We start from the raw sequence: 16,815 nt of genomic DNA, 5'->3' as shown, positions 1-16,815 counted from the left end.
TGAAGTTAAAGGAAGGAAGGTCCCTCATTTGTCATCCAGTGCCAATTTGTAGTAAACCTTCGCATTTCATCTAAGGGTTTCTGTGAACTGCTTTAAAGCAATCAACTTTCCTGGAGCTCAAACTTAGGCATCCTCAGTGCTTCCTGAGTCCAGAGTCCTCGTGATTAATCTTTGCTCCTTTCTGTCAACATGAATATTAAGTGATTTCCTCCCTGGTGCATTATTAAGTTGTCTGATTCACTGCTACTTTCTGGGGAATTCACAACTTGACCCTCACACGGAAGGTGACCACATAGGCCTTCCAGTGGGCCTGCTGCAATTCTCTGTTCTTTTATGTAAAATCATACCACCACAAAGTCTTATCCCTAATCAGAGATTAAGATGAAAAATCAAACCTGTTATTTTCAAAACCATTTTATTAAAAAATGCTTCATTCACACATAAAAAATGTATAACATTTACATAACAAATTAAGATCCGGTAAGTATAAATGAGCATCCTCATTAAAGAGATAATGATAATATTTCATTTTTATCACTAGATTGTGCACAGTTATGAATTACAGATGCAGATTTGAATTTTGATTTGCATAAACATTGCAGTATGTTCAGTTTGATTTCACAAATATTAGTAGGATAAATGTCCGTGTTCCCTCACTTCATGTCTGTGGCGGGGGAAGGGGGAGCCTTACAGTGTCAGTCTACCTTTTGTGCTCTCAATTTTCTTTCCATTGGGGTTCAGTTTTAAAATATGGCCCTTCCGCCCTCCCCATGTCGAGCTCCAGTACATAGGGGACTTAGAGAAGAGCAGATGACTTTTTATGTGTCTTGCTTCTTTACAAATGCCTACTAATGTGATTACCTGCATTTCTCAAACTCTCTTTTGTGTTAAGCTAGTATATTTTAAATGAATCAAGTCAGACTCTTTTCTGGCACATCAGGGTATTTATTGTTTCAGCTGCCCTTCTGACAGATGTTTCCTTTAGGGTGGGGAAAGAACTAATATAACTAGTTCAATTAAAAGAAAAAAGAAAGACAGATCCTGGGTGAATTCATAGCTTTGTGTTTCTCAATTTTAGAGTACCTGTTTCTGGAGAAAGCAACAACTATAGTGTTTTATCTCTGATATATATCACTCACTACAACATTACATGAAAAAAATGAATAAATGATGAATTAAGAACAAGCACAATCATTTGAAGAAATAATGTCATTTCAGAACAGATTACTGTGCCCCCAAAAAGGGCAAAGAAAGTACGATACTAGTTGTCCAAAACTTCATGAGAAATGTGTGGTGTGTTGCTCTGTTCTTTGGGCACAGGATATAAAGCAAAAGATTTTACAATATTGATTAAAGCTTGTACTGCTAAAAGTTCTTGAAGTTTGTATTTCTATCATACCACATATAATTTCATAGCTGGAAATCTGAATATATTAAATTAGTTTAAATGTATTCAAATGAGCCATAAATTGATGGAAATATCACCCTGTTTCTGTCCAGTGGTTACTATATATGTGTGATAGAATGCATGATCTCTTAGACATTATGATTGTAATTTATACAATCTTACAGCCAGTTATATTTATTAGGTAGCATGTTTTTTCATGTAAATCCCAAATGAGAAAATTTTTCATGTTGTGGCTGCATTTTAGAGCATATAACATTGAATACTATGTCTATAAACTTATATTTCAAATATATATGAGTTTTAATAATCAAGGACACTGGTAATATCAGGATAGTTCTACAGAATTTTTTTTTTTTTTTGAGCAGAGCCTATTGAAAATATCTGATATTCTGGTCCTTGTTTATACAAAGAGTCTCAAGGTAGACAAGGAATATTAAATTTAGTAGCTTAAACCAGTAGCTTCCTGATGAGAATGGTGAAGATAAAAATAATGGAATTTCACCTTTATTTTGATAAAAAATACCATAATGTAATCTACATATTTTCTATAGCCAGATTACTTTAATCATATACCACATTTCTCCTGACTTCTTAGTGGGCCTTTACATTAATGTATCTTGCTAATGAAGACTAGTTTATGAACCATCTTTACATTCCATTCACAGAGAGACCTCATTCTAGCACCTAAAACCGATATAAACTTACAACATTTTTTCGCTGAAAGCTGTAAATTTTGAGAAAGCTGACACTGCCCTTTAGCTGTGGTCACTTAATATACCTGCAGACACCTGTGAGAATATTGTAGCTTTCATCTTTCAGCCGACTCTTTTTGTTCTGGAACATGTTGTCCCAGATGCTCATCTGAACATACCATGACTTTTAGGTGATTTTCTTCTCACAACAAGGGATACAAAATAGTATTCTCATGATGTCACAACGAGTTGACAAAAGCATGAGTAAGTCTCACGCCGTTGTTACCTCTTAAGTCTGCAACTCACATTCTGAGTCTAGAGTCAGCGAACCTAAGATGAGCTCAGAAGTGCTAGATTTATTCGTTAAGAGTCGTGTAACCTTCACTGTCTTAAGACTGAGATATATATTCACTGCAGGCTTTTACCACTCCAAGATCACTGGGTTCTCTTAAGTCTCCAACTCAATCACAAGGGTTTCTTAGGAAATCCAGTGACTCAGCCTACTGTAAGCCATTTTGTGTCCTGACTCTAGTCAGAACTACAGGAGTAGATAGATTGAACAATCAATGGTTTGATTCATCCATTGATAGGGTTTTTTTTTTAATTCTTTAAGAAGAGATTTTGACACTGTTGCTTGTTTCATAGGAAGACTGCCCTACTAGTCAAAATTCACTCCAAAGTTATGAAATTCTAATTTTGCAGTTTATTGGCTAATCTTATATCTTTTGTCTAACAGCAAAAAGTATTTTGAGGCTAACTTCCCATGTACCCACAATGGATAATTTAACATCTTTACTTGACAGTGTCTTGAAATTTATAAGAATAAATGTAGTGTTTAAAAACAGTAAGAGACCTAGCAAATATGAGTTTAATGAAACTAACTTTTGTCTGCCGTGAAGAGTAGTTGACTGTGGCTTTTGCCTTTTTCCATCATCACAGAACCTTTATTCATCTGTTTGCTAGGTATGTCCTCAGCACAAGGATGTGTATTCCACAGAGTGCTGGTCAGTCTATGAGGTCAGTCTATGTTCAGACCTTCGTACAGCTTTGGTCTGAGACTTTAATTACAATTCAGGGTGGAAGTTTTCTGGGTGCAAATGTCAGCACTGGCCAGGAGCTGTTTTCTGTTCACATCCCACAAGCTTCACAAGCTCTAGGGAATAAATTAGTGCACAGTTCTGCAATTCAAAAGCGTACTTTAAGAAAGTGTTGGTTTTTCAAGTTGAGTCTACATATGAGTTTGTGGCTCTTAGACAAACTTGCTGTAGTCTAATCAAGGGCAGAAGCCCACCTGGAGTCCTTTAGGTAATAAATAATTTCCTCATCCCTGGTTTGTTAACCCAAAGAGAAGACAGGTTGAGTGGTAAAGCTCTGTTGACAAGTGAGCAGGTTTTGCTCTCCTGGTAGTTTTCTTCTCTTGGCTTTTGAATCCTGTTTTTCTTCCCAAGCAGTGTTATGCAAATGAACCAATTAATGTTAGATAAAATGATCTTCCTACCTCATGGTGTTTGTAACGGGGAAGGGCACCACTGTAAGTCACGTACCCATTCAGGGGACTCTGTAGGCCACTGCAAGGGTCTGATTAGCTCTACTGTGGAAGACAATCGCTGAGGCATCTGCTCCCTTAATTTTGAGGGAAAATTTACCAGATGGAGGCTGAAGATTTAAGTGATTAGAAGGTAGTTGATTGGAATACAAATTGGATTAAAAGAAATTAGATTGATATAAATCGAATTGAGTCACAACAGTTTGTGTTGTTCGTACCAAGGGCCAGTGGATTATGGGCGAAGCAGATGCTCCAAATGAGATAGGAATTAATGTGGCTTTGACAGTCCATCTGCGAAGGTCTGAATATCGAGTACATCCCTAATCTCTCTCTCCATTTATCAATGCCATAATGTTAATTAGTACTTCATTCATTAAGTTACTTACAGAAGAAAAAAATCTCACCCCTATCCCCTTTCTGCCTGAGAATTTGTTATTCTGCCAAGAATTAGAAAGCTCTTTCAGCTCAGCTCGTTACAGTTGACTGTGAGGATAGACCTGTGTCCTCTGCCTCATACATACAACTGCCTCTGGCACCAGGGCAGCAAGTTTCAAAATATTTGCTTGTGTCTTTCTCTCTATAAGCATATAGTTGATGGGAGTCTTGCATTAATGACTGGACACATTTGCATAAAAGAGTATGTAACTATGGTAATATAATTACATATGCACACTATACATGCTACTTTTTATAAAATATTCATCATCATATATTTGGTTTAATAGACTATATTTGATGTGAATCTTGAGTGTCAGAGTTCCCCTTAAGAGAAATAAGTAAAATGTGGTCTTCGGGACTGTGAATGAATGTGTGAATTTAATGTCAGTTCACTAGCTATACAGGTCTATGGAAAATTGCAGATTATTGGCACTATCATATTTGGACACAGAGTGTCTGTAAAAGAAAAAATATTCAGTGAATTGAAGTAAATGAAGCATCATTTTAAATACTTGTATACCATTGGGAATATCATCCATTGCAATCCAATGGTTGTTGACATGAAGCTTCATTATTACACCTTTGGCTACAACAGTAAAACTTGCCATAAGGAAGGCAGTTCTGCCTTGGATCTCATCCAAGAGACCTGAGGAAGTGGAGGCTCAATGCGATCTCACCTCTAAAGCAGCTTGGGGATGTGTAGACTCCAAGGAAAGCCATAGAGAAATGCCTGTGGGTATTAATAATAAACAGGGAAATACAACTCCTGGAGAGCAGAATGGTAAGGACGGGACAAAAATGGAACACAGAATCCCATGATGCAAGAAGCCCAGCATTAAAGGTTGTGCCAAGTCATTCAGAAATAATCATGATACAGACAGATCCAGGCTGTTTGCCAATGCAAGCAGGGAGAATTTCTATTTTTATTAAGCGTGGGAAGGCAATGGCTTGTATAAAAGCATATAAGTGTTGTAAAATTTGAGGTTTGTTAGAGAATATTGCTCTGGTCATGATCACTTCCAGCAACGTGACTACTATAGGAATAAATATGTATAATATATGCCTGACCCAAACTAATAAGGACCTACATACGTCCTTCCCCGGCTCTCCCACTTGGATGGGTGTTAGAATCCTTCAGAGACTTAGCTTCATCTAATACCTTAAAATCCCTTCTTCTGCAAAGATAGTGTGGTATTTGAGAGTCAGGCCTGACTACAGGACAGTTCTGTATGAATGTGGCTGAGAGTGTGCACACTGCCTTCTATGCCCCATCCCCACAGTTAGATATTGTATTAGGCTCTTATTTCTAATCTGTACTCATTTATTTCAGTTGGCCATAATGAAAGTATCAATCAACAAGCCACAAAATTCAGAAAAGGAGAAGGAAAGGAGACTCCAAAACGTACAGTATAAAACAGAATGACTTTGGAGGATGAAACAGGGAACTTTGTCTCATGCTATTGTGTGAGAAATTAAATGACACCTGAAAATAATTTAGACTGCAGGGCTCAATCCCTTGTTCCTGTTTTGACACTCCCATGCTCAATCTAATTGTTGTTTGTCTAATTGGTGGTAGCCATTCATTAACAGCCGTCAGTATATCAAGGTGGAGCTTATGTGCCTGGAGGAGTCATACGTGTGTTCTTATTCATGCCTTTGTTTCTGTGACTGATCATTGGGTGTTTAATATCTTTCTGAGACCCAATGAGGATAATTAAAGTAATCGCTTGGTTGTAAACTAATGACAACTTAGACACAGCCTCCTCCTTTGCTGATTGTTGATAGACTTTAGATAATTGATATATTTTCCCTCTGAAATTTGTTTCAGTGTTTTTGTGCAGTAGAGCTCAAATTCCATATGCTGGACACACAAACAGCAAGGCTGATGAACATATGTCAACTGCATTGATGTAACTACTGTCTTTGTTTCTACTAATGATCTCAGGAGTAATGTTCAGGGGTTAATTAAGGCCCATAGTTAGTAGATAATATATGTTATAAAAGTACTCATAAACCAAATGAAAAAACAATCAGCCAGATTGAGCCATTGCTCGCCTTGTTACTTCAGCAGTTGTATCTTACACAACTGACCCATGTGTTCTCTTCAACATGGGCCATTTAGATAAATAGAGCAGGGTCAAGTTACCTCGATGAAATATAGGATCCTGCATTTCAATTGTTTCCCCTTGTAATCAATGAATTCTTAAAGTCCCAAAATAAGTAACATGACCAAGTGTCAGCGCACTAAAGGATTTCTGGCACTTTGGCCTGTCAGTCAGAGACACAAAGGCCCTTTGGCAACATGAATAAATGTCCAAATAAAGGCTGAGACTTGGCATGGAGGGTCAGAGTTTGCACTTCAGTAGTAAGACTCAGAGAGCAATTTGCTTAATCCTGACTGTGTAAACTGGATTTAGAAAGGTCCAATTTGTAAGTCAGCTGGCAGGATAAATGGATTTCTACTTACTAAGGAGGTGGAAGAATTCAGGAAAGTTCAATAAAGAAACACTTACCTAGATAACTGAAATTCTTACATATCTTTGCAGAATTTAAGCGAAAAGTGGAAGAAGAGAAGGCACTTAAATCAGAGAAACTATATACTCTGGGTGATGATATTGTGGAACTGAGTTTTAAGAGAGATGGTGGCAGTGGGAATGGGGACAGGTCTATGTCTGGAGAAAAGGGAAAACTCCATCGAGATCTAAGCTAAAGCAGATATGGAAGCCATTGAAGAGTTTAACCCCACCACTGGGATATTGTTTACTTCGGGACCTGAGAAAAGCCAGAGATGAAGCCAGGAAGTAGAGGAGGATGAGGATTTGGACAGGGACAGGAGTTAGAACATTCATCTGAGAAATGGAATCTGAAGTATCACTGAGCCTGCAGGTGAGCTCTGAAGAAAAGCCTACAGCTTCCCTTAGCTGGAGATCGGAGAGATTTGAGGCTGTTGTCATAGAGATAATAGCTGACAGGAGGAGACAGAATGAGCTCCGTGGGAAGTATTGAGGAGAGGATCAGAGGACTAAGCCACACTTACCTGGGGAGCCATTAACTTAGTCCAAAATTGCAACACTCTGTCTAAACTCAGTTCAGTAATTTGCATACATGAAAGATTGTGAAGGTTCATGTTTTTGTACCATTTATGTTAGAAATTTATATGAAAATAATATAATGTGCTTTTCTCATTTGAAGTAAAGGTGCACACACACACTTGGTAAAGAAAGCACAGGAAATATTAAAGGATCATCATTATATCCTTAAGTTTGCACATTTTCCATTTTCTTCAAGTTTATTCATTTTGACTCTTTTGTAAAATCTACAGATCAGAATCTGATGCACAGAATACACAACTATGAAGGCAACATTTGTCTTCTTATTTTTTTATTTTTTTATTTTTTGGTTTTTCAAGACAGGGTTTCTCTGTATAGCCCTGGCTGTCCTGGTACTCACTCTGTAGACCAGGCTGGCCTCGAACTCAGAAATCCACCTGCCTCTGCCTCCCAAGTGCTGGGATTAAAAGCGTGCACCACCACCGTCTGGCTAATATCTGTCTTCTTAAACCATATCCTATTCTAAGCTATCTGTCCTACGCCTCTCACGTCACTGCAGCTGTCTGCTGCTTCCTGTGTCCCTGCCTCTTCTCTCCCTGCAGCCTAATCAAGAACAATTCTTTGTGTTCTACTCCTTTTGCCTTGCAACGAGAAAGTGTTGCATTTTTAAGTCTCTCAATGATGTTAATCTCATACCACATGTTAAGAACCTGCATAAACCTAGGGTGATCAATTTCACATGATGTCTCATTTGATAAAGCTTCAAAGCAAATGGACTGAGTGAAATATACCACATTTTTTTTTCTCCATAAGTTTGTTGAAGACAGAAGATGTTTTTTGAAAGACCCAATGAATTGTGTCTCTTAAAGTTTCATAGCACACAACTCAAGCAGAGAAAAGGTCGTCTGAAGACCTTTACAACACTCTTACCTGATGCTTTTTGCCATTCAGTAGAAAACTAAGCTCCTTTTTTTCCCCTTCACACTGAGTCTTTTCACTGAAAACAAAAACTCAAGATTTCTGCTTCAGCAGTGATATTATCTGCTAGTCATTTTCTTCTGAAACTGAAGACATCACTTGATAGGAAATTTAAAGTTCTGTTAAACCACTCACTTTAAAAGCCTTCAAGAGATATCATTAGTAGTAAAAACTAAGAGGAAAGTAGATCCCCAAATGAAATGTGCCCTGACCATTAAGGTAATTCATATGCCTTATCTACTATCATACTTCTGGATAGTAGTTGAAGCCTGTCATTCACATAGCCTTCCTATGGGTGACATTTCAGAGTCATCGTGCTTAACCATATAAAGACGTGGAAAATATTTTCCTCAAAGACAATTGCTTAAAGTGTATATACTTATTAGTCAATTAATGACACAAAATTAAAGGAAACCTGAATTCTAGGTATTTCTGTAGGATCATAAACAGTAGAGAAGCTTGGAAGGTGTTTTTGCCTATCTACTTTGTCTAAAACAAAACCGTGCTTTTAGCATCGTGAGCATTTTCCTTTTACTGCTGTTAGAGGCAATATGAACTTGGTTTTGCATGCTGCAGAAATATGAGGTGATTACCTCCATTCAGCTTGTTGAGCTATAAAATCCATTCACTCTGAGGTTGATAGGCAAAGACAATGTGATAATACAAGCTGTATTCACCTAGTTCCCTTTACAAGGCTACTTTTTCCCCCCAATGTACATGGTTCAGCAAAGACTGGGACATGCCATTATACAATATAAAGAAAAACTGAATTTAATGCAGTTACTCCCATCATTTTAGAAAACACTTCATTGAGATCACTGTGTTGCTCCCTGAGGTAGATCATTTATTTCACAAAGTGCAGTTTTACTTTAAAGTACACAGTGTCTTACTGTGATAATATAGACATTTCAAGGAAAAATGTGGGGTTTGGAGGAAAAGAGTATAATTTCATTTTGTCCATCCATTGAAACTATTGGTAATGTGAGATAGAATTGTAATATTCATCTTCCTTTTATGCCAGTTAAATCGTGTGAGTGAGCCTTCAGAAAATATGGTTTGGTGTCTTCCTATCCTCACCAAACTTCTGATGCAAAATCTAGCAAGAAATAGACAGCATTCAAGGATTAACTAGGCAGTCAGTTTACAGGTTTTTGTGAAATTCCATTCGTATTGCAAGAGATAATTTTTGATAAAATAGGTTAAAGCAATGCAAAAGTCACTATGAGAAATGCAAAAAATCACTATTAATAAATACTTGTTCACATGACAATGAGGACAATTTAGAAATAAGTTCATTGGCTTGCCTAGATAATAACACTTGATACTGGAATCCTGAATATCTATCTTGTTGTGAGCTGTAATGGATATTTTCTGTGGCTTTTGTACATTTTTTAAAATCAAAATTCAATTCTCTGATATCCACTGAAGTGAGTCTTCTAAATTTACTTGACTGATTAATGCACTTATGCCACATATTGATGGGAAACTTGATATACTCACATTAAGAACAGTAGACAGCATATCACCTAAGTTGATCAACCTGCAGAGCTTGAAAGTCTTGGACGCTTCAGGGATGTACTGTTAAGTCTATCACTCAGAATGTCTTTGAGTTCACAGGATAGCAATACACAGCAGCAGAAGCTAAATGTGTAGATGCACTCAAGCTACATTTTTGCAGGACCAGTTACTGTATCAAAAGGACCATATCATATCTTCTGAAATGATAGTTTGCTGTCTTGACACAGTGACAGATTCTTCTGAGTCCAACACTAAAGGCTACACCAATTAAACCATGATCATCACCACAATAATAGCGAGCATCGACTAATAGATGGATTGCATAGCATTTGATGAATGGAGAAATATCAGAATATTCCACATCGTCATCTAGTTGATGCTCCAGTGTATTAAAAGAAGTAAAGCAAGGCTTGGAGGCAGTAAGAACTTGCGATTCCACACTTCCCTGCAGTATTTTCAACTGAAAAAAGAGCCATTTTCAGTTGAGTTCTTATACTTAGGAAGAAACTTTATTAGCTGCCAAATATAGGTTTTGTAATTCATAAAACAAATATCTGCATGGATTTGTATCATACTCTTAGGTATCACCCCTCTAAACAGTTTCCTGGCTTGAGGATAATGTTAAGACCAGGTGGGGGTGATGTGTGCCTTTAATCCCTGTACTCAGGAGAAAAGAGGCAATTGTATCTCTGTTAGTTTAAGACCAGCCTGGTCTACAAAATGTTCTCTAGGACAGCCAAGGCTATACGGAGAAACCCTGTCTCACAAACCAAAACAAACCAACAAAAATAATGTTAAGAAGAAATTAAAGTAATGCACTTCATGAGATTCATGATTTTTATTAGATATTTTCTTTATTTACATGTCATATGATATCTCCTTTCCCAGTTTCCCCTCTGAAAAAAAGAAAAACAAAACAAAACAAAACAAAAACAACAACAACAACAACAAAAATTCTGTTCCCTTCCCCCTCCCTCTGCTCACCAACCCACCCTTACTGATCCTGCCACCCTTACTGATCCTGGCATTCTTTTACACTGGGGCATAGAACCTTCACAGGGCCAAGGGCTTCTCCCACTGATGACCGACTAAGCCATTCTCTGCTACATATGTTGCTGGAGCCATGAGTCCCATCATGCCTACTCTTTGCTTGGTGGTTTAGTCCCTGGGAGCTCTGAGGCTTCTAGTTAGTTCATATTGTTGTTCATCCTAAGGGGCATTTACTGAAAAAAAAAACAAGTGTAAATTAAGAATATTTCATAGGTATGTATGTCTCTGTGAGCCTGGGTATGACACAGTGTATGTAGAACCTGGGGAGATGAAGCCTTAGTAATGGATCTCTGCATCTACCATGCTTGAGACAGTTTTGTTGTTGTTGTTGTTGTTGTTGTTGTTGTTGTTGTTGTTGTTGCTGCTGCTGCTGTTGTTAGTATGTTGCTGCTTATGGTAGCCTAGCTGGCCTGTGAGCTTCTGGAGCATCTCCAGTTTCAACCACTTAGCACCCTGTAAGTCTTCTGGGATAATAGATGTGTATGGCCAGGTGTACGGTGTAGTGTTAAATGGTTTCTGGGCCTCACACTTGCGCTGTAAACATTTCATCCACTGAACTATTCCTTCCACACCCACTCAGGTTTCTACACTCATGCTCATCTCTTGAATCTAAGGAGTCTAACACATTTGACTTTTGATAGCTAATATTGTTACTTTCTTTATAACTTAGCCATTATTGTTTCAAAAAACTATTTGGTTTATACTAATATCTCCAATTCTGTTTTTTTCCAACTCTCCTTCATTTATTAGATGAGGAAAGGAATTTGTGCAAAACTTAAACAAAGATTCTCAAATTTAATTTTGACTTATGATAAAAAGCTTCAAGTTAGTAAATTTGTTGAGCATTCTAAACAAATATAAAAACAAATATAAAATATATCCCATGTGTTACAATGTTAGTGATGATGGGAATGGGCAATTTATTTTAAACATTAACTCAGGTCTTTTGTAGTTTTGTGGTCATGGAGATTGAAGTCACTGAGAAGAATTTTCAAAATGTATTGCTTAGGAAGTAGAATAGCAGGCCTGGATGTGACCCATCCATTAAGAGCCTATCATGGCCATTAGACCGATGTCAATCATTTTCTTAGAAAGCTCAACATTATTATACAATTTAATGTGTTTGAGATTGTTTCATTGTATCATATCTTATAAAGTCAATGCAATTTTAAACCATGACATAGGATTATAAATTTGATAATGAGAAACAAAATTTCAAAGGAATCTTTCCAGAAATACGGATAGCTTTTGTCATTATAAGGAAAGTCAGTCTAGTCCATGAAAACCTCTGATTTGGTGGCAAATCACCCTTTACAGAGTGTCTTCCACCATTAAAATGGAGCAAATTGATTTGAAACTGGAATGGATGGATATATCCAGGTGAATGCATTGCCTTCTCATCAAATTATCAGGAAATGAATTTATAGAATAGGGGATTAATTTTTCTGTAGGAATAGCACCACTAAAATTATTTGTAATACATTCAGACATTTAGATTAAGATTTCTCTTAATGATATATATATATACATGTACATATATGTATATATGTGTATACACACACACACACATATACACACACATATCCATGTGTCTGCTTTAGCTGTCACCAGGGCCACTTGATTTGGCAAGGCAATGTCTTGGATATAAATAGCCAAAAGATATAATATTCATATAAGTGATTAAAACTTACTTAACAATGGTACTTAATAGAACAGAATTATGGAGACAAAACTGGCGATTATATTTGAATTTTAATATTTCTAGCAATTTTTTTAACAGTGAGAGCTGAAGTACAATTGAGAATTTTAAAGAACGATTTTCATGAATCTTAGTTTCCTTCCATTCACTGTGATCAATGAAGAACATTTGGGGATGTAAATGAATAAAAAATTAATTAATTAAAAAAATAAAAATCCTAATTTTCCAAAAACAAGACAAAATATATGAAGAATTACTCACCATACCTTTTAAATTATGAATGAAATTCATGTTCACATTATGAAACTATGAATAGCTTTTAACATATATGTAGCCATATATTGCCAGTTTTATATTGCCTAAAATTATTTGACAAATAACTTATTTCAATTTACTGATCAATGTGGCACTGAATCTCATTTCTTTCACTAAGGAAAATGTTGAATTGGATTTATTTTGACAGAAGGATATAAAACTATCAATGGACTGAGCTAAATGTATCAAGCAATAAAACAGTCATGTAAGAATTCTCCTCAGGAAAGAGGCATTCTTGTCAATTGATCAGTGTTTTATGAGCTAAATATGGAAAAATATTTCTAATTGTTTATAGAGGAAGAAAATGAGACATGCTTACTACATACTATTCTAATGACTCACTAAGCTTCAGACCAGCTATCTAGGCATTGATTAACCATCTCTCCATCATCAGATTATCTACTCATATCTTATTATCTATCTGTTTCTTTTAGTTCATGGTAACAACTTAAATGAGATGTCCATATTTGATCTATAGCACAAAAACATGATAGGCAAGAACATTAGTAAGACCTAAGTAATATTGCTTACCTATCATCTCTGGATACTGATTCTCACTTTAGTGTAATGCAGCCTTCTCTAATCCATGACATGTTATTGTAGTCCCCAAACTAGGATGACATTACAATATTCACCTGTTCACTTAAGCATATTCATAAATGTTGTCACTTTCCTGTATTAATTTTGCCGTATAATGGTTTATGGCAAACTATTGTGAACAAAATGATTATGATTAACTAAGATGAACAATTGCATACATTTTTCTTTTTTTATAAATTTATTTATTTATTTATTTATTTATTTATTTATCTCTCCATATTTTATCCCATGCCCCCATCCACCTTCCTACTGCTCCACATCCCATATCTTCTCTCCACCCCGTTTCTATGTGGATGTCCACACCCCCCCCCATGCCACCTGACCTTTAAACTCCCTGGGGCCTCCAGTCTCTTGAGGGTTAGGTTAGAATCGAGAAAAAATAGACACTCTGGAAATTTTGCCATAGCAAAAGAACTTCCCATTCTGCTTGTAATTTGTAATGAAGTTCTTCTATCAGAAAAAGTCAGGACATTTTAGAAGGCATTGATTGACCTGTGGAGGTTGCAATAGTTCACAGAGATCGTTGTTTTGTAAATGAAAACTAAATCTAATCTCCAAAAACAATGGTGTTCCCACTAAGGCAGAAGCGTTTTACGTAGAAACCCTTGTTAAGAAGCATACTTCTAGAGGCTTGACTGTCCTTGTTTCATGTGACCTCACATCTGAGAAAAAAAAGTTCTATAGTGCTCAAAGCATATGAGTGGTTATTGACTCAATAATGCCAAATGTGACAGCATTCGTAAGTTATGAGTTTCTTAACTGTCTCAACATTTTAAATAAGTAACTAAGCACTCAAGTTTAGAGACATTAAGAACATTGGAAAATTTCTGAGTAATGAAAATTATTCTTTATGCAAATAGGCACCCTCAGGAGAGTGGTCAACAGGACATCTGTTGATATCCCCGTGGGATGCCTGGGATATAGCTGAACCTAAATGCATGATCTTGTCGGAGTTGGAACTCTAATATTACAGCTTCTTTCACCTGTTCATTGCCACCCACTCACTCACTGTAGAAACCAGGGATTTTTGCTTTTCAGAACTATCATGGGAACTCTCCTGCCAGCCAGCCTACACAAAGAACCTGAGGTTCTTTCAGAGATGCTGTCTCAAAGACAAGGAGGAAAGAAATCCAAGAATAGAGCCTATATAACTTCTGCCCTCTAAGTACATGCAAACACAAGTACACATGCAACACAAACATGCACACACACACACATAATTCTGTTGATGTTTTAAAGGCGTCTGGAACATATATGTGAAAGTTCTTCCGTTTCTTTTCTGTTTGCACAATGGTTTCCGTTATGACTATTTCATACCTACTTTCACCATTGGGATATTATCTTTAGGAGCCTTTAAAACTTTCCTCTTTTTTTTTTTCCCTGATAAGAACTAGGCCAGGCAGGCCTCGAAATCGTGATCCTCCTGCCTCTGCCTCCTTCAACAAATCCTACCAGCGTGTGGATATGACATGTAAATAAAGAAAATATATAATAATAAATTAATTAATTAATTTACAAAGAGAACAAGGGTAAATTGGATAAAACATTTTAATTAAAAGTCAAGTTCTCAATTAATAAAAGGTAAATGTAAAGATAATAGACTTGATGTCAGCTACAAGGACACTCTGAATTCTCCAGCTCTTGTTTGTTTGTTCTCATGTCTGTTCAACAACCTGGTTTGAATATTTCCCATTATGCTTTCATTATTACCAATAATTTAAAATTAAGGAAATTTCTTTGAAATCCTGAGAAAAAAGTTTGTTGGCCAATAAAAAGACTATTAAGTGATTATAGTAATGAAAAATAAACATATTTTTTGGATAGAGTCAGTTAATATTAAGTAGGAGCAGATGGTGCATGATTTTTAGCCTCATAGCCCATGGCCCTTTCCTTCCTCTCTTCCTCATACATTTCCTCCTTTTTTCTGTCCCTTCCTTCTCATTTCTTCTCTTTTGTCTCCTCCTCTTCCCACCATTTCTTCTTCCTTTAATAAAGGAACTTAAAAAATGTTCTTAATTCAGTGCCACCCAAATTTAAATCCATTATTATTTGATGCATGTATTCCGCAGGAAAGAATATAGTTTACAATGCACATGTAGACAATGCACATGTTGGAGGTCTGTGGTCACATTCCAATTTCCATGATCTCTTCATCTTTATGTTGTGTCTTTTATACTCATTTGGGGCCACAAAATGTATTAAATTCTCTAAGTTCCGAACAGTAGCACTCTGGGTGATGAGCCCTCCTCCTCCTGTATGCTGGGTAGTCTCATCCCCGCTGAGTTTGCCGACACCTCAGCTTTTGCATGCTCTGTCACTTGCTTAAACCATGCATATTTACAGTCTTTCATAATTTAAAGGCCCAGACCTCTCTAAAATGTAGTGAAGTGTATATCATCTATCGTCACTAACACCATACTGTATTCCATTCCCCAAGAACACCTATTTTCCATATATACAATTACAAATAATTCTTGGAGTTACTTGAGACTTATTTATTAATTCTCTCCTAGAGCTGTAACTTTGTATTGTCATAATTTGAGGGCACTCATATCAATTCCCCACAGATTCAGATACACCCTAAAATCCAGATTCTAACTTTATTGTTTCTGTATATCTTCCTTCTGATCTATCTTTGTCTGGATGATGAGACTTTTCCAGTTTTATTTTCTGCTCTGCTTAACTGTCTCAAGCCTGATAATTGCATGTAAAGTCTAATATTATAAATGCAGAAAGGGTTCCGTAACACATTACTCGCTTGAAGGGCACTGCATGTATGATATATATCCTGCATTGCTCTCATTCAGATTGTGAACTCCTGTTCAAACTTATCACATCTATTAAATCAACTTTAAAATTCTGCCTTGCAAATTTTGCTGGAGTCATCTGATGCTTACAAACTATATGTTCCTTTGCTGGATCTGCTGAAATAAAACTGATAGTTTGCCATTAAAAAAAAATACTCTCTTCCAATATGGAAGGTAAGCTCATGACCAAAGAAGTTTTGTTTATTAATTAAATTATGCATTTTGAATAATTTGAAAGTTGATGAGCATTACACTGAAGTATATTGCCTATTTTTATTAATAATATTATTATTATCTTATGAATCAGCATCATATAACCCCTGCTCTTTGATTCTTCTTTTATTAAGCATTTTATTTGTTTAAATTTAAAAGTAAGTCCCCCTTCCCAGTTACCCTTCCACACTACCCCCCATCCCATCTCCTCTCTACCCTGCCCACTTTACCTCTATGAGGATGCTCCTGTACATGGAGGAAGCCAGGAAAACAGATGTAGTGTATGGCCTATCTTAACTGATCAAGAATGTGTAAATCTAGGTGACTATATGGAACGTTATAATAGAAACTGTAAGATTCTCAATTATAGATCATTATTTCCACTACATGGCTATTGCTTTTAGAATATCCTTTTGAGTCATCTGGAAGACATCCCTTGCAATACAGTAGTATGGTATCTGAAACAGTGTCCATTTGAAAGTCAAAAGGGCACAGACATTG

At 36.4% G+C, this 16,815-nt stretch overlaps 1 protein-coding gene across 15 annotated transcripts in view; it reads left to right on the top strand.

The window, feature by feature from the left end:
- Positions 1 to 16,815, top strand: part of Robo2 (roundabout guidance receptor 2) — a 1,164,975-nt gene that overhangs the window by 692,484 nt on the left and 455,676 nt on the right. The window lies entirely within an intron of this gene.

Source organism: Mastomys coucha, unplaced genomic scaffold (assembly GCF_008632895.1).
Source record: "Mastomys coucha isolate ucsf_1 unplaced genomic scaffold, UCSF_Mcou_1 pScaffold12, whole genome shotgun sequence".
Lineage (NCBI taxonomy): Eukaryota > Metazoa > Chordata > Mammalia > Rodentia > Muridae > Mastomys > Mastomys coucha.
This window is presented reverse-complemented; position numbering and strand designations above follow the sequence as displayed.